Genomic DNA, 18,453 nt, shown 5'->3' with positions numbered 1-18,453 from the left:
ATGCCATGTCCAGCAGGTGATAGGACCCCTGCCTTCTCTCCAGAGGAGCTGGACAGGCTAGTGGATGATGTCCTTCCTCTGTATGGACAGCTCTATAGTGTAATAGAGGAGCAGGTAAGTACCTCATGAGCACGGTTTTCTCTGCACTTCACCATCATTTTCTTCCTTACAGGCTAGATACTGCCCATGTATGCCAGTTTGACTACTCATGTGCCTGTAGGTGCAGTCTGTGTGGCATCAATGGGAGGCAAATGTGTAGGTATTGGTGGCCAGTGCCAATTGTTGAGTTCATTGAGTTTGTGTGGGGTTTTTGGGTTCCTAGTGCCTCCTTGTGTTTGGTGTACATAACTAGGTGAGGAGACATTCCTGTTATCTACTTGCATCTCTTTCCTCATGATTGTTGTATGTGTCAGAAAACAAGTATGTGCATGACAGCATGAGCTGAGTATGAATGTTGTATGAGTCAGTTGTTATAATGAGAGTATTGTGTATGGTGAAGATTTCTTCACACACCTGCCCTTGCTAGACTGTTGTTTGGAAGGCATATCATGACTCTCTCTGCCCTTAGTTTGTCACACACACACCATATTCCAATTTGCTGTTGGCTACATGATGTACTGTCATGCATGGAAGTGATAGGAATGTAGTGTCATGTAGGGTCTGTCTGCTCATCCTGCAGAGAGCAAGAATCTCCCAGTATCTGTCCATTCTATGCTGGGGTGGAGGCACTGTGGCTATACAACTGTGGCACTGTGGCCACTCCCTGTACCCCAGCAGATCCTGTCATGTGGCAATATGAGGCTCTGATGTAATATTCTGCCCAGAATGCCTCATTCTTTTGACTAGATCAGGAATGGGTCCAGAGGTAAGTTACTGATCTAGTCCGCATGTGCATTTAGCATCATTGTCAATGTGTGTCTTTGACTCATGACAGGTCCCTTACTTTCACAGCCCTATTGTCTCCTTCACACAGGTCATATTTGCCCTGTGCGGGCTTATTGCATAAATGATATTCCCAAAGTGCTCACAGTGTGTTGATTCCTGGGAAGACATGATATGTGACTCAGTAGTTTGGTCGCATAGCAGAAACTTGCCTTTGTTTGATGGATGTCATCTCTGTAGGATAGGCACATATGTCCAAAAGTGTTCTGTGTGGTACAGGTACTTAGCACAGAACTCCACTCCTTGAAGTGGCATTTGTTAGGCCACATGTTCACACATGGACTGGGTTGACACTTTCTCTACCCACCATATCAGTCCCTTCATTGTTACCCATGTGTCATGTTTGAGTTTGTAATCTGGCAGTAGCCTGAAGGGAGCTGTTAGAAATGGGGTCACTGGTTGGCAGTCCCTTTGCACTTTGCACTCTATCCAAGCAGGGACATCACTCTAATCAGGGTAAAGGATAAGCACACCCCCTTAACCCCCGCTCACTCCCTTGATAGCTTGACACAAGCAGAAAGGCTTAACCCCAGAAGCAATGTGTAAATTATTTGTACCACCACAAACAATAATACAGTGAAACACCACAAATTGGACACCACACCAGTTTAGAAAAATAGGTATTATATCTAAATTAAACAAGACCAGAATGACAAAAATCTAACATATACAAGTCAAGTCAAGATATGAATTTATCCAAAAAATAAGGGCCAGATGTAGGAAGCGTTTTGCATGGCGCAAACTGCGAAAATTGCAGTTTGCGCCATGCAAAACACGCATTGTGATGCACATTTCCATTTTGCAACTCGGGTCCGAATCGCAAAATGGGAATGCGACTCGTTAATAGGAAGGGGTGTTCCCTTCCTATTTGCAACTCGCACCGCGATGCAGAATTGCTTTGTGACCGCAAACGCGGTGCAAAGCAACTCGCAGTTACCACCAGTGTCACACTGGTGGTAACCCATTCGCAAAATGTGGGACCCCTTCCCCTTTGTGAATGTCGCTTTTAATCCATTAATGTTTTTTCAGAGCAGGCAGTGGTCCAATAGACCACTGCCTACACTGAAAAACCGAAACCAAATGGTTTCGTTATTTTTTTGTATTGCAACTCGTTTTCCTTTAAGGAAAACGGGCTACAATACAAAAAAAAAAACTGCTTTATTTAAAAAGCAGTCACAGACATGGAGGTCTGCTGTCTCCAGCAGGTCACCATCCCTGTGAGTGCAGGGAATCTCAATGGGGTCGCAAAATGCGACCCACCTCATTAATATTAGTGAGGTGGGTCTTTGCGACCCCATTGAGATTCGCAGACAGTGTATGCGACACCGTTCTGCATCCGATTTTGCGAGTTGGAAATTGCGAGTCGCACCGACTCGAAATTTCCGATTCACAAAATCGGATTTTACTAAATCTGGCCCTTAATCCCTAGAAAACAGTGAGAATGTTGTTGTTATACAAAGTAGCTGGTTAGTGTAAAAAATAAAGCTGCACCGGTGAGCATGCATCAAGAAAAGCCAGCAATTCTTCGATTTCTCACTCCCAAGTGAAACCGTGCGTCAGTCCCGCTCTTGTCAGGTCGTGTAGGAGGCTGGCCTGGTTTGTAGTGGGTACTTTGGATACTTACACCACGTCCAGTTATCCCTTGTTAGTGAATGTAGTAGTGTTCTAGCAGCTTAGGCTGATAGAGGTAGCTATAGCAGAGCGGCTTCGGCTGAACTAGGAGACATGCAAAGCTCATGCAATACCACTTATAGACACACAGTACTTATAGACAAGCAAAGACAATACGCAGTGTTACCAAAAATAAAGGTATTTATTTGGGTGACTTAGTACCAAAAATATCTTAGAGACAATACTCCTTCTGGAGGTAAGTATTGCAGACAATATATACCCTAGACACCAAAATTAGACAAGTAAATAGTCATAGAACAATGCAAACAGTAGGAAAACCTACAGAATGCAATGGGAGAAAATAGGTTTTGAGGTAACATAAACCATATACTAAGAAGGTGGAATGAGAATCACAAATACCCCCCTAGACAAATGTAGTGTGTGCAGAATCGCTGGGAGAGTAGAAATACAGTAAAAGTAAGTAAAGTACCCCACCCCAGAGCCCAGAAAAGCAGGAGTAAAGTACTGCAAGTTTCCTTAGAACACACTACACCTCGTTTTGGGGATTTTGCAGCAGCCAACCAAGTCTGCAAAGAACAACTGCTAGATTATTGGACCTGAAGACCTGCAAAGAAAGGGGACCAAGTCCAGAAGTCAAAAGAAGTTCCAGGAAGGACAGGAGCCCCTGCCAACCCAGAAGGGGGTGCAAAAGAAGAGCCCCGGTTAGTCAGAGACTGCAGAAATGCTCCCTAGGAAGATGCCAGCGGGTTCCTGCATGATGCAAAAGAAGTCCCAGGGCGTGAAGATTGTTGCAGATGAGATTTCGTGTTGTAAGGCGCCAACAAGCCTTGGCTACAACAAAAGTGCATTTTGTATCAAAATGGCGCTGGATGGACCCAGGAGGGACCTGGGGGCCTCAACTCTGTGTGAGGAGGAAGGGGGGCTCTCAGCACTTTAAAGAGCCCTCAGGATGCCAGCCAGCTCCCCCAGGAGCTGCAGGACCCGGGTTGAAATGAGGTGCAAAACGCAGTTGATGCAGCACAACAAAAGAAGGTCCCACGCCGCCAGAGAACAATTCAGCAAGTTGAGCGTCACAGGAAGGAGTGCTGGGGACCTGAGCCAGGCTGTGCATGTAGGAATTTTGCAAGGAGTTCACAGAGGCCTCAGGAGTTGAAGGAAACACAGTACACAGGGGTACCATTGCTCTGGGGGAAGGCACGGTCTTACCTCCTTCAAATTGCATCAGCAGGACCTCAGGACAGTCTATGTCGATGATGTCCACCCTCTGTGTCCTTAGGAGCGCGCTCTTCACTGTGAGAGGAGTCCCAGGGTACCAGTCGTCACCTTGGAAGGTGCCTGCTTGGAGCAGGGGAGTGACTCTGTCACTCCACAGGAGATTTCTTTGGTCCTTCTGGTGCAGGATGAAGACAGGGAGTCCCCAGAGCATGCACACTGTGGAAACTGTTGCAGTTGCTGACTTGGAGCTGAGGTTGCTGAAAGAAGTGTCTCTTGAAGACACCTTGTTGCAGTTACAGCATTTCTTGGAGCAAGCTGTGGTTGATCCGATGTCAGAAGAGTCTGAAGTTGTTACAGAGGATTCCTGAAGGAAACTTGAAAGCAGAATCTGAAGAGAACCCACAGGAGAGACCCTAAATAGCCCTGAGAGGGGATTGGCTACCTTATCAGGTATGGACCTATTAGGAGGGGTCTCTGATGTCATCTGCAGGCACTGGCCATTCAGAGCCCTCCAGAGTGCCCCCACACCTTGCAAAGCAAGATGGCTGAAGTCTGGGACACAATGGAGGAGCTCTGGGCACCACCCCTGGGGTGGTGATGGAGAAGAGAGTTGTCACTCCCCTTTCCTTTGTCCAGTCCCCCACCAGAGCAGGGAACAAGGTGTCCCTGAACCGGTGTAGAATGGTTTATGAAAGGAGGGCACCATCTGTGCCCTTCAAAGCATTCCCAGAGACTGGGGGAGGCTACCCCTCCCCAGCCTGTAACACCTATTTCCAAAGGGAGAGGGTGTAACACCCTGCTCTCAGAGGAAATGCTTTGATCTGCCTTCCTGGGACTGTGCTGCCCATACCCCAGGAGGGCAGAACCCTGTTTGTGAGGTGGCAGCAGCTGTAGCTGCAGTGCAAGCCTCACAGAGCTAATTTGGCAGTGCTGGGGGTCCATGGTGGAGCCCCCAGGGTGCATGGAAGTGGCTCCCCAATACCAGATTTGGAATGGGGGGACAATTCCTTGATCCTAGACATGTTACATGGTCATATTCGGAGTTACCATTGTGAAGCTACATACGGGTATTGACCTATATGTAGTGCACGTGTGTAATGGCTTCCCCGCACTCACAAAGTCCAGGGAAATGGCCCTGAACTATGTGGGGGCACCTTTGCTAGTGCAACGGTGCCCTCACACTTAGTAACTTTGCACCTAACCTCCAGCAAGTGAAGGTTAGACATATAGGTGACTTAAAAGTTACTTAAGTGCAGTGAAAACGGCTGTGAAATAACATGTGCGCTATTTCACGCAGGCTGCAATGGCAGGACTGTGCAAGGATTTGTCTGAGCTCCCTATTGGTGGAGAAAGAAATGCTGAAGCCCATATGGATCTCCTGGAAGCCCAATGTCCTGGGTACTTAGGTGCCATATACTAGGGACTTATAAGGGGGGTCCAGTATGCCAATTGAAATTGGTAAATGTAGTCACTGGCCTACAGTGACAAATTTAAAAGCAGAGAGAGCATAAGCACTGATGTTCTGATTAGCAGAGCCTCAGTGACACAGTTAGGCACTACACAGGCATACACATTAGGCCACAAACTATGAGCACTAGGGTCCTGGCTAGCAGGATCCCAATGAGACAGGCAAAACACATTGACATATAGGTTTTTATCTATGAGCACTGGGGTCCTGGCTAGCAGGATCCCAGTGACACAGTAAAAACACACTGACACACACTCACAAACAGTCCAAAAGTGGGGGTAACCATCCTAGAAAGAGGCTACTTTCCTACAGTCTGCGTGTGTCGGTTTCTCTCTCCTGCAAGAGAGCGATGGGTCGATTACCAGATGGTAACCTCAGGTCCTAGCAGCCTTTGCATTTATTTTTCACATCCAGCGATGTTGCATTCGAAATCCGGTCAAACGGTGTCAGGAAACCGTGATGCATGGGCCTTGCGTCGTTATCAGCAGCCGCAAGCAGGTGTTGTGCATCGTTTCTCCACCTGCGATGCATCGATCTCCCAGCCGCGATGCAGATGGAGCATCGATTTTAGCCGTGAGGCCAGTGGCGCGTCATTTATCAGCTGCATTTCAGATAAAGCGTCAAAAATGTCCCCGCACGGTGGTCTTTGAGTGGATTTCTGTCCTTTTCTAACAGCTTCACCTTTCACGGGACCAGAGACAGGTTAGGGCACCACTTGGCAGGGCAGGAGTCTCAGCAGTGAGTCCAGGTGCTGGCAAGTAGAAGTCTTTGATGCAAGTTCAGTTCAAGCCCTTGGAGATTCTTCACCAGTGGGAAGTCACACAAACGTCAGTCTTTGTCCTCTCTCAGGCAGAAGCAGCTACTGCAGGCCAACCCAGCAAACTACAGTCAGAGGCAAAGGGGCAGTACTCCTCCTCCAGCTCTCCAGCTCTTCTCCTTGGCAGAGATTCCTCTTGGTTCCAGAAGTAATCTAATTTTCAGAGGCTTTGGGTCCGATACTTATAGCCCTTTCTGCCTTTGAAGTAGGCCTACTTCAGAGGGAAGTCTCTGTTGTTCACAAGATCTTGCCTTGCCCAGGCCAGGCTTCAGACGTACACAAGGGGGTTAGAGACTGCATTGTCTGAGGCCAGGCACAGCCCATTCAGGTGTAAGTGACCACTCCTCCCTCCACTCTAGCACAGATGGCTCATCAGGAAATCCAGGCTACACCCCAGCTCCCTTTGTGTCATTGTCTAGAGCAACGGTACTCAAAGTACGGCCCGCGGGCCGCCAGCGGCCCCACGGACCTAACTTGGCGGCCCGCGAGACGCACACCAAACGCAATAAACAATGGCCGCTGTATGTAAACATAGAGGAGGGCCGCGGGAGCATGCTCCCGCGGCCCTCCTCTATGTTTACATACGGCAGCCATTGTTTATTGCGTTGCCCTGACGATCGTGGAAGCCAAATCCCCATAAAAGTCAGCGCTTGCAGCTAACTTTTACGGGGCTTTGGTCGTCTGCTTGCTGTCACCGGCTCCACGTCTGCTGCCCGCCTGCCTGCCTGCTGTTCCAGATTTGTGGCATCTTTACAGTGCTTTGAGTCAGGTAAGGCTCTTTGGTTATTTATTTATTTGTTTTTAATGTAGTGTGTGTTACTGGGGTAGGCGTGTGAGCAGATTGCGCTGTGTGTGTGCGCTGTGTGTGTTTGTTACTGGGGTAGGGGTGAGAGCAGATGGCGCTGTGTGCAGATGGCGCTGTGTGTGTTACTGGGGTAGGGGTGAGAGCAGATGGCGCTGTATGTGTGCGCGCTGTGTGTGTTACTGGGGTACGGGTGAGAGCAGATGGCGCTGTGTGTGTGCGCGCTGTGTGTGTTACTGGGGTAGGCGTGAGAGCAGATGGCGCTGTGTGTGTTTGTTACTGGGGTAGGCGTGTGAGCAGATTGCGCTGTGTGTGTGCGCTGTGTGTGTTTGTTACTGGGGTAGGGGTGAGAGCAGATGGCGCTGTGTGCAGATGGCGCTGTGTGTGTTACTGGGGTAGGGGTGAGAGCAGATGGCGCTGTATGTGTGCACGCTGTGTGTGTTACTGGGGTAGGGGTGAGAGCAGATGGCGCTCTGTGTGTGCGCGCTGTGTGTGTTACTGGGGTAGGCGTGAGAGCAGATGGCGCTGTGTGTGTGCGCTGTGTGTGTGTGTTACTGGGGTAGGGGTGAGAGCAGATGGCGCTGTGTGCAGATGGCGCTGTGTGTGTTACTGGGGTAGGGGTGAGAGCAGATGGCGCTGTATGTGTGCGCGCTGTGTGTGTTACTGGGGTAGGGGTGAGAGCAGATGGCGCTGTGTGCAGATGGCGCTGTGTGTGTTACTGGGGTAGGGGTGGGAGCAGATGGCGCTGTGTGTGTTACTGGGGTAGGGGTGGGAGCAGATGGCGCTGTGTGCAGATGGCGCAGTGTGTGTTACTGGGGTAGGGGTGAGAGCAGATGGCGCTGTGTGTGTGCGCGCTGTGTGTGTTACTAGGGTAGGGGTGAGAGCAGATGGCGCTGTGTGCAGATGGCGCTGTGTGTGTTACTGGGGTAGGGGTGAGAGCAGATGGCGCTGTGTGTGTGCGCGCTGTGTGTGTTACTGGAGTAGGGGTGAGAGCAGATGGCGCTGTGTGCAGATGGCGCTGTGTGTGTTACTGGGGTAGGGGTGAGAGCAGATGGCGCTGTGTGCAGATGGCACTGTGTGTGTTACTGGGGTAGGGGTGAGAGCAGATGGCGCTGTGTGTGTGCGCGCTATGTGTGTTACTGGGGTAGGGGTGAGAGCAGATGGCGCTGTGTGCAGATGGCGCTGTGTGTGTTACTGGGGTAGGGGTGAGAGCAGATGGCGCTGTGTGTGTGCGCGCTGTGTGTGTTACTGGGGTAGGGGTGAGAGCAGATGGCGCTGTGTGCAGATGGTGCTGTGTGTGTTACTGGGGTAGGGGTGGGAGCAGATGGCGCTGTGTGTGTTACTGGGGTAGGGGTGGGAGCAGATGGCGCTGTGTGCAGATGGTGCTGTGTGTGTTACTGGGGTAGGGGTGGGAGCAGATGGCGCTGTGTGTGTTACTGGGGTAGGGGTGGGAGCAGATGGCGCTGTGTGCAGATGGCGCAGTGTGTGTTACTGGGGTAGGGGTGGGAGCAGATGGCGCTGTGTGTGTTACTGGGGTAGGGGTGGGAGCAGATGGCGCTGTGTGCAGATGGCGCAGTGTGTGTTACTGGGGTAGGGGTGAGAGCAGATGGCGCTGTGTGCAGATGGCGCTGTGTGTGTTACTGGGGTAGGGGTGAGAGCAGATGGCGCTGTGTGTGTGCGCGCTGTGTGTGTTACTGGGGTAGGGGTGAGAGCAGATGGCGCTGTGTGCAGATGGTGCTGTGTGTGTTACTGGGGTAGGGGTGGGAGCAGATGGCGCTGTGTGTGTTACTGGGGTAGGGGTGGGAGCAGATGGCGCTGTGTGCAGATGGCGCAGTGTGTGTTACTGGGGTAGGGGTGAGAGCAGATGGCGCTGTGTGTGTGCGCGCTGTGTGTGTTACTGGGGTAGGGGTGAGAGCAGATGGCGCTGTGTGCAGATGGCGCTGTGTGTGTTACTGGGGTAGGGGTGAGAGCAGATGGCGCTGTATGTGTGCGCGCTGTGTGTGTTACTTGGGTAGGGGTGAGAGCAGATGGCGCTGTGTGTGATAGACCGGACCCTGCATGGGTAAGAACTGTGCTGCTGTATCTTTGTCTTGTAATGCTTAGGCACCAAGTTAGACCTTTGTTTGTACAACCTCTAAACAATAATGCTTACTTTTATAACGCATACCCACCAACCCAGTACAGCCAGAGAGAAACCACCCGCCCATGAAAACTACCAAAAATCAGATGACAATCCCAATATAAATCAAACCATTTGTGAAGTGTCCAGTGGGGTACACTTTGTGTGATGGGCAAACACCTTCAGCTTACTCCTCCTCCCAGGGGTGCGGATGATAAATGGCTGCTGCATCTAATTAAATGTCTCTTGTGATTAGGATAGGGATATACTCTGGAACATTCCCATTTGGCTCTTGTGATTAGTGTAGGAATATACTACTAGAGCCAGGGCTGTTGAAAATGTCTTACAATAATACACTTTTTTTTATCTGGCCCCTGGCATTTCGCGCACAGTTGATTTCTATTGCTGTGTGACCCAGCATGCTGAAAAAAAACAGTTTCTAAAAAGAGGCCCGTATACCATTCATTGGCCTCATTATCACTCTAGTATTCCTAGCAGGTTGCAAGCATAATTGCAAAAAATACTTTTTATAACATGGTCCTCTGGGAATCGGCAAAGGCCAGCATGTCTGTTGCCAATTGTTAGATCACGGTATGCTTTGTTTCCTTTTACACATCACTTTATATTACTTTGCTGTTGTGCACAGAGGTCTGTAGTGAGACGCAGTGTTGGTCCATTGGTCGTGAGGCGGTGTCGGTCCATCGGTCGCTCGTGAAGTGTTGTCGGTCGTGAAGTGGTGTCGGTCCTTTGGCTGTGAGGGGAAAATCTGATTCCTGACCCTTGAAAATCATTGCACAAACTTGCTGAGACCAATGGCCTACAGTCCAGTTACCAAGCCTTGCAAACGACCCAGATCCATACAGAGTGAACACAGATCATTCCAGGCAGCATGGGAAGAAGAGTACTTGTTTGTTGAATGGCCAAAGGAGAAAGCTACCTGTTTGCTTTGCAAGGAGAAAGTAAATGTTCTTAAGAGATATAACCTGGAACGGCACTACAAAACTCGACATGCAAGTTATAGTGAGAACTTCCCATTGCACTCACAACTGCGTTCAGCAAAAGTGGCATCGTTAAAGCAAACACTTCTTTCCCAGCAGAAGCTCTTCCTTTGCCAAATGAAGGAATCTGAGGCTGTTACAGAAGCATCATTCAAAATATGCTACCTGCTTGCCAAACATAAGAAGCCATTCACGGAGGCAGAGCTGGTGAAGAAATGTTTCCTTTCAGCAGCTGAAACTTTGTTTGAGAACTATAGCAACAAATCCAGCATTTTAAAAGAAATTGGTGCCTTACAGCTATCGGATTCCACTTGTGCACGCAGAATAGAGGCAATGGGTGAAAATATCCAGGAGCAGGTGATCAAAGCTGTCAGAGAGTCACCGTTCTTCAGCATTGCCATGGATGAGTCCACAGATATAGGCGATGTGGCCCAGTTATTAGTTTGGGTGAGGTATTTGGACCAATCACTTCATCCCAAAGAAGAGCTCCTGTGCCTTCTACCACTGCACGGGCACACAAGAGGAGAAGATATTCTGGACAGTATCTGCAACTACTTCGAAACACATCACATACCACTGGACAGTCTTGTTAGCATCACAACAGATGGCGCGCCTGCTATGGTAGGCCATGACAGAGGCTTTGTATCTTTGCTTAAAAAGAAGCTCACTGGACAGCCTGTAATAGACTACCACTGCATTATTCATCAGGAAGTTCTGTGTGCAAAATTAAAGCATGGAGAACTGAATAACGTCCTAAAACTTGCAGTGAAAATTGTTAATTTTATTCGTGCCAAAGCCCTTAACCATAGACTTTTTAAGGCTATGCTGCAGGATTCTGAAGCTGAATATACAGACCTCTTGAAGCACACTGAAGTGCGATGGCTAAGCAAAGGGAAAGTTCTGGAGCGGTTCATTGCTTTGCTTCCTGAAATTGAACACTTTACAAACAGCAGAGGTCAAACATTCCCAGAACTAAAGGATGTGAAATGGCTTTTAATGCTCCATTTTCTTTCAGATCTATTTGCACACTTCAATGCTCTTAATTTGATGCTGCAAGGCAAACAACAGCTTGTGTGGTCCATGATGAATGGTATTTACTCATTTGAAAGTAAGCTTGTGCTATTCAAAGAACAACTGGATGTTGCTGACTTCACCCACTTTCCAAAACTGTTGGCTGTGACTCAGAGGTTTCCAAATGCACAAGAAATGCTGCCAACGCTAAATCTTGGTGCATGTCTTGAGGAAATTTCTGGGGAGATCAAAAGGCGATTTTCTCAATTCAGAACCCTCACCCCCCTATTCAGGCTGGTTGAAAACCCCTGGATGGTGAGTGCACGAAATCTTGATGCTGTTGAACTTATTGGCGTGAAAAGACCGCAAGCACAAATGGAGCTGATAGACATGCAGCATAACTCAGCTCTTGAAGCATCTTTTTTGGGGCAGGCACCAGAAGAATTCTGGAACACTGTGCCTTCTGACAAATTTCCTGTTCTTTTTACAGTGGCCCAGAAAATAATTTGTATGTTCGGGTCAACATATGTTTGCGAAAGTTCGTTTTCCACAATGGGACTTTTGAAGAGTAAATTCAGAAATAAGCTAACAGACTTACATCTGGATCAGCTCTTAAGGCTTGCCGTTTCAGACATAATACCAGATTACAGAACACTAATAAGAGACATGAAGTGCAAAATAAGTTCGTAGTATGTCTTCCTTTGACATACCTATTTTCCAGACTCAGAGAAAACTGTGCTGCATTGGGCCTGTGCTGAATATCCTGTTCACAAGAATTACCATGCCATGCCTCTTAAGATTACTATTGTCTGATAATAAAAATGTTTTTCAAAATGTCCCCTTTGTAGGTTTGTAGTTATACCTGGATTCAAAATACAGCATTGTTTAGCATTGTTTTGAAAAAGGGGGTGGGGTGGTTGTTCCCCCTCTAAGCCCCGCCCCCTCTAAGCCCCGCCCCCCACTGTCACTTCAGTGCGGCCCTCAGCCGCAAACCATACTGCAATTTTGGCCCCCGAGAAAAAGTTTGTGAGTACCCATGGTCTAGAGGATAGGTGCAAACAGCTCGACTGTCAAACTGACCTAGACAGGGAATCCACAAACAGGCAAAGTCACAGAATGGTTTAAGCATGAAAATGCCTACTTTCTAAAAGTGGCCTTTTCAAACTAACAACTTCACTAAAAGATGTATTTTAAAATTGTGAGTTCTTAAACTTCAAGTTTCTATCTGCTCTCAAAGGAAATATGTACTTTAACGTTATTTAAAGGCAGCTCCATGTGAACCTATGAGAGAGATAGGTCTTGCAACAGTGAAGACTGAATTTAGCAGTATTTCACTGTTAGGGCATGTAACAATATACTGCACCCTGCCCATGGTGCTACCTAGGACCTACCTTAGGGGTGTCTTACATGTATAAAAAGGGAAGGTTTAGGCCTGGCAAGTGGGTACACTTGCCAACTCGAATAGGCAGGTTAAAACTGCACACACAGGCACTGCAATGGCAGGTCTGAGACAAGTTTTCAGGGCTATTAGTGTGAGTGGCACAACCAGTGCTGCAGACCACTAGTAGTATTTGGTTTACAGGCCCTGGTCACCTTTAGTGCACTTTACCAGGGACTTACTAGTAAGTCATATATATATCAATCATGGATAAGCCAATTTACACATACATATTACAAAGGAGAACTTGCACTTTAGCACTGGTTAGCAGTGGTAAAGTGCCCTGAGTATCCAAAACAGCAAACACAGAGTCCAGCACACATCAACAATGTAGGAAGCAGAGGCAAAAAGTTAGGGGAGACCACACCAAAGATGCTAAGTCTAACAGGAGCGTATGCAGAGAGTCATTCTCACATAGTGTGGATGTGTTGGTCCATGCATCCATAAGGTGTTTAACCTTCAGAAGAGGTGTGATGTGTCTTATAGCGGCTCACATCTCAGTCAGGTTGCTAGAGCATGGCCTATACTATGTGGATAAGCTTGCTTAGTCATTGTAGGGCCTGAGCAGGGGGGGTGGGTTGGTTTGCAGATTCAGAAATCTGTCTGTAGTCATGGACCTGTACTTATTGGCTTGTATGTGTCACACTTGAGGAGTATTGCCAAACAGAAAAGTTCTAGCTTGATGTTACTGACATGTATGTGACTCAACCATTTGTGATGAGACTTGTGAACATCATCTCTTGATTTGTCTTTTGCATTCATGCAAGTCAACGCCCATCAAAAGAAGGAAATGTGGAGAGCCATTGCCAAGAATGTGAAGACCCTGGGGGTCCCAAGCTGCTGGAGGACCCACAGCAGCAAAAGGTGGGAGGACCTGAGACACTGGGCTAAGAAGATCGCAGAGGCTCAGCTAGGGCTGGCCTCTCAAAATGGGCGGAGTGTCAGTCGGACTATGACCCCCCAGGGCTCGCATTCTGTCTGTGGCCTATCCGGAGCTTGATGAGCATTTGAGGGCAGCACAGCAGCCACAAGGGGGTGAGTACAGGGCATATTCCTGCATGTACAATTGCCAAGTGATTGAGTCAGGTTCTGACAGCTCCCCCAGACAATAAGGGATGAACCATGTGCCCCACAGTAGATGAGTGATTGTTTGTGTAGCCATGTCATGTGTTGTATACTGATGTGCCTTGCTTATTGTCCTAGGGACCTAGGAAACAACTGGGTGGAATCCACAAACCACTTACTCTGCAGGGACGACATATAGTTGAGTACATTGATCAATCAAGTAATATTTGTTGTTGTAGTGGGTTTAATTTCTATGCAACATACCACTACTCCTAAATGTTCCAGGCCAAAGGTAAGTATGTGATGGATCACTGTCCTCTGCCATGTGTCTGGGTAAATGTGTATTTAGGCATTTGCCACCCAGAGGCTAGCTGTCTTCAGTGTATGATGGGTGCTGGTGCCTCACTGCAGTCTGTAATGTGAAGATATCAAACATGCATGTGCATAGGCTTACATTGCTCTTTGGTTGCAGCTATAGATCACTTTCCCTTGGTAAGTGGGGAATGTCCCTTGACATGATTTATGTGCCATCACTGTTGCCAACCTTCCTTGTGTCTACATGTCGGCATGTGTCCCTTTCTTTGTATTAAACATTTGTGAGCTGCAGCTTTGTGCATGGTCTACCTATGTTGATGGGATGATCTCTGTATTCCCTCGTGAATATATACACATAACACACTGTTTGCGGAATAGGGCATTTACAATAGGACTACATTTCATGTTGTGTCACAGATAGCAGTGTGTCACCATTATTTGTTGGCTGACACATGCCCTCACTCATCATAGCATGTCATTTGACATGTACAACTGCAGTATCAGTGAGGGACATGACATGTGGGCCTTGAGTTAACAGCCACAATCTGTATATCCGTGCCTTTGATGTGGCATCAGGTGGAAAGATGCACTGCACATGTGTAATGGGTAAGGTTTGTGTACTAACCGTTGGCATGCATCACGGAGTGACTTGCACTTATGTAGATATCACATGTATTTGGGTACAGGCATTCATCCACAGATGACATCTGGGTTTGCATAACCAAAATGTGGAGAGTGATGTAGCTTTCAATTTGGCAACATGTTGAAGGCATTCAACAAGTACTTGAAAATCTAAGGGCCTCTCCAACATTCAAGGGAATAATGTCTTCTGCTGATACACTCTGAGTATTTTATAGTAAGGGGTGCCAGACTAAAGTGGTGATTGCCCTGGGGCTTGTTGATTCATTGTGTTGTGAATTTTGGTGACATCTCTTCCTGACATATTGCACATGACAGTGTCAATTTCCATGCCACATGTGTGGTCTATCTGAGCAAAACTAATACTACCTTCATTACTCTTTTGGGACAAATGTCGCCTGGTGAAGTGTACATTGTTGATTTGTTTCCATTGTAATATGGGTATTTCCATGTCACCTTCTCCAGATAATTGTACTATTGTCATGATTTTGTATCACCAGTTCTCATTGTTGGCTCTTTATGTATGTGACAAATAGATAATATGTATGTGCATGACCATGGTTTGGGATCTGTGAAAATAAATTATGCATTGGCCTACTACTGTATGCCAACAGGTGAATGTGGTCTGCTCCACGGGGCAAAGCTTTGAGGATGATGGTCTCCTAATTGTTCTATGGTCATTATGATTGCACAACCTCTGCAAAGCAATTGTAGTTTTTTGTGTTCCTGTATTTCCTGTGGGCAGCTGTTGACAGTTCAGATGGCATGCATGCAAATGAGATGGTACATGTATGGTCCACTTATGTGGAGTTTGTTGCTGGAGCTTACTTGACATCATGATACTGTATGCTAATCAGAGCTGTTGTGTGATCATGGACATGTGATGACCTCATTTCTCTTTGTATTTGCAGCATGAGCACCGGCAAGTGAAGAAGATGGTGCATAGCCAAATGGGGAAGAATCTTGCCATGGGACCTCAGGTCATGACACCACTGACACAGAGGGACCCAGTGGCTTGGAGGGTGAGGGGAGTGTCACAGGGAAGACCGTGACATCAACATCATCATCGGATTCTTCCTCCAGTGGACACTCTCTTGTCGTGGTGGACCTATCGAGACATCCCCCATGAACCATCCTTGTCCGCCACCTCCCATTCTATCATCGCCCTCCCTGGTGCTTCCCACCCAGTTGGCCGTGCCCACTCACCTAAGAGGGTGGGTGTCTCCACAAGCTCCTCCACCCCAGCCCCTTTACCCCAGTTGCCCTTAGTGACATGTTTGACCTCCTGAGAAGTATCTCTGTGGGTCAGACAGCCATCATGAATACCAACGGGGATTGGCAAGTCAGCTACAACAGGACAATGCATTCCTGGAAGGCATTCATGGTGCAATGTCTGCCCTACAGAGATCTTTTCAGGCACTGGCCTCCACACTGATGGCAGCAAGTTACCCCCACACCTTCCCTCCCCGCTCCACCTCCCTCTTCCCACTCCAGATCCCTTCTTCCCCTACCCAGCCAAAGCACACAGACAGATCTGCATGCATCCACAGCAACACACAATAGGAGCACACACAAACACAAGCACCACAAAACACACTGGCATGCAAGGAAACAACAGCCACCCAGAGACACAACAACAGTCACAACTATCCTAAACACTGCCACCATCCCCAGCATCACACACACAACATCCAGTATATCCACAGGCACCACACAGTCAGTGACACACTCACCACAACTTTCATACCTGTAGACACCACCCCAGCAGACCCCGAGACATCCACCACATGCACCACACGCACAGACACCACAACTACAAATACACAGACATCCACCATATCCAGCATACCCATAGTCACCTCGTCAACAGACACACACACACATTCACCACTCCATCCCCCAGTACCTCCACCTCCCAGACCCCCAAGACACACGAACGCACTGACTCACCCACCCAACAAACACCCACCAAACACAAGCATTCCTCCCAGAAGCACGCATCCATGACATCCACATCAACACAGCAGACAACCACTCCCTCAACCTCCAAATCCAACCCCCTTCTGATGACCGTCCCCATGTCCCTAAGAAAGTTTTTTGTTTGACCTTGACCTTCCCCCTGTTTCCTCCACTACCATCCCAAACCCATGAGGCACTCACCCACCTCCCAGCATCTGTCAAGCTTTGAGAGGACTTCTACAACTACAGTCTGCAGCCTTGTCCAGATGAAGGTTGATTTTACCTTCCATTTCTGAGACAAGGTCTCAAGATAAAATGTTTGAACAAGATTAACCTACTTGGTATAATCAACATACGTTCCATCTCAGTCAGCCTCAAATTGCACGTAGGACCACCTGCAAATATTGCTTCTTATTGGAGCTTTACTTTTTCAAGACGCTTTTTCTCTTAGCTATTTAAAAATGCCTATGTCTGGTTTCTCGCATTGTTCTTTAGTCATTTTTGTGTAATTTTTGTTTATTATTATTTTTCACTATTTTATAAATTGTAGGGGGATTTTTATTGTGTTGTGTTTTTTGCTTTTTTACTATATTGATGCTGCTAAATGCTTTACACGTTTTTGCTAAATTAAGCCTTTCTGCTCTGTGCCATAGTTACCAGGGGGTTGAGCGCAGGTTTAAATTACTGAAATCTTTGCCTGGAGTTACCAGGTTAGTGACTTTATTGTTTGTGGTGGACTATCATCCACCCCAATTAATAATTCACTTTTTTACATCCAAGTCTTGGGTATCACTGTGCACTTATTCCTTTCTCTTGGTAATTTATCAATTTAGACAGGTTTAAAATTACATAATTCTCGCTTTCACTGTAATGGGGTTATACAACTGCTATCAGGTTTAACTTCAGCTTCTACAAAGCTTTGCCATAGCCTTCATTCTGTCCATAACTGCTGACAGCTGTGAAATTTTTTTGATTATAACTATTAATAATGCTATGAATTTGTGATGTATTGTGGTAACACCATCATTCCATGCTTGGATGCAACTATAAAAGACCTCCTGGAGCTATTTCATTTTATGATCCTCTTCATTTCTTCCTCTTGATAGTGATTTTCCTGAAGTAATACCATCAATACGTCAGTAAGCGTAATATAATCATACCTATCATACTTCCTTTAATTTATTATCTATTGCCTCTCTAGCGGAGTTTTTATACCATCACTGTTCTGTCCACTTGTCACGTTACCTCCCTTTGGGTTTTTCCTTATGTTACATTTTCCTCCCCAAACTTTTTTAGCTGCCCTCCCCAGATAACCATTTCTAACTTGCCCTTCATTCTTTTCTCTACAGTGAAGCATTTTTTTGCTGGCAATACTGGCTTTTCTCCATCCCACATAATGTGGATGTATCTCAACTGTATGCCCATTTAAAGCCATAACTCATAACTCCCCCATAACTCAATCTCTGTACCTTTATTGGTTTATCGGATTTGCATTATTTACCTGTTTGCCCTCTCCCGGTTAATGCCCTCACATTTCTAAACTGTCAAGCTATTTTGCAAAGGAGTTTTTCTGCCTCTGTCTGTAAGTAGAGTGCAATAACTTGTCCCGTCTTTAGTAACAACTTTTAAATGTACAGTATTAAAAGTCCACTATAGCCTCCAAACCCTGGATTTTGTCCAAAAACATTCCCATGTTCCCCCTTCGCTCTTATGCCTTCTTATGCTGTTTGCCTTCACTATAACATAACATTTCTGAGCTTCCTAGTTTTCATGTGGCATGGTTCTGACTTATGCCTTCTCTGTGAGAACATACTTTTGAAATTAACAAGTATAAGTCATGGGTCTCAATTCTAGTTTCGGGTGTTTTTGTGAAATAGCACACATCGACACGCCAACATTCTCAGCAACAAACAGTTCATAGCTTTTCATAGGTGTAATACTAAACCACCTATATATTCTTTCATCTCCTGTAAATCTATTTTGACCACCCCTATGCGATAAATATTTATTGATGGGTATCACCTTTGTATGTC

This window comes from Pleurodeles waltl, chromosome 5 (genome assembly GCF_031143425.1).
Source record: "Pleurodeles waltl isolate 20211129_DDA chromosome 5, aPleWal1.hap1.20221129, whole genome shotgun sequence".
Taxonomy (NCBI): Eukaryota; Metazoa; Chordata; class Amphibia; order Caudata; family Salamandridae; genus Pleurodeles; species Pleurodeles waltl.
The sequence above is the reverse complement of the archived record's forward strand: the minus strand, read 5'-3'. Positions refer to the sequence as shown.